Source organism: Piliocolobus tephrosceles, chromosome 14 (assembly GCF_002776525.5).
Source record: "Piliocolobus tephrosceles isolate RC106 chromosome 14, ASM277652v3, whole genome shotgun sequence".
Lineage (NCBI taxonomy): Eukaryota > Metazoa > Chordata > Mammalia > Primates > Cercopithecidae > Piliocolobus > Piliocolobus tephrosceles.
The window spans coordinates 99787150-99788288 of NC_045447.1; the positions used below are offsets into that span (position 1 = coordinate 99787150).

Genomic DNA, 1139 nt, shown 5'->3' on the forward strand with positions numbered 1-1139 from the left:
CACACACACAAAACCACAGCACACCATACACCACCACACACACCACATACCACTTCACACCAAACCACTCCATACACACCACTCCACATACATACATCACACACACACCACATTCCACAAAACACCACACACGCCACACCACTCCACACACGGCACACCACTCCACACACACCACAGCACACCATACACCACGCCACACCACACCACATACCACTCCACACCAAAACATACACCACGCCACACCACTCCACACGTCACACACCATTCCACACCAAACCACACCACACACCACTCCACACCCCACATACCACACCACACACATCAAACTGCTCCACTCCACACACATCACACTACTCCAAACACACCAAACCATATACACCACATACTGCTCCACACAACACACCACACACTGCTCTACACCACACATTACATACCATACCACACCAAACCAAACCACGCCACACCACACCACTCTACACCAAAACACTCCACACACCAGCTCACAATGCACAACTGCGCACCACTCCACCTCACACCAGCTCACTCTGCACAGCTCCACACCGCTCCACTCCACACCAGCTCACACCAGCTCACTCTGCACAGCTGCACAGCTCCACACCACTCCACTCCACACTAGCTCACATGCACAGCTCCACACCGCTCCACTCCACACCAGCTCACATTGCACAGCTCCACTCCACATCACACCAGCTCACACTACACAGCTCCACTCCAAACAGCTCACACTGCACAACTCCACTCCACACCAGCTCACACTGCACAGCTCCACTCCACTCCACACCAGCTCACACTGCACAACTCCACTCCACAACAGCTCACACTGCACAGCTCCACACCACTCCACACCAGCTCACACGCACAGCTCCGCACTGCTCCACTGCACACCAGCTCACATTGCACAGCTCTGCACCCTTCATTCCACACCAGCTCACATGCACAACTCCACTCCACACCAGCTCACACTGCACAACTCCACTCCACTGCACGCCAGCTAACACTGCACAACTACGCACTGCTCCACTCCACACCAGTTCACACTGCACTTCACTCCACACCAGCTGATAGTGCACAACTCCACACCAGCTCACACTGCACAGCTCCACTCCACTCCACACCAG

General features: G+C 54.8%; 1 protein-coding gene across 2 annotated transcripts in view; it reads right to left on the minus strand.

Annotated features, from left to right (window-relative positions):
* The window catches only part of GOLM1 (golgi membrane protein 1), a 77548-nt gene that overhangs the window by 25974 nt on the left and 50435 nt on the right, over positions 1–1139 (minus strand). The gene's annotated exons all lie outside the window — the stretch shown is intronic.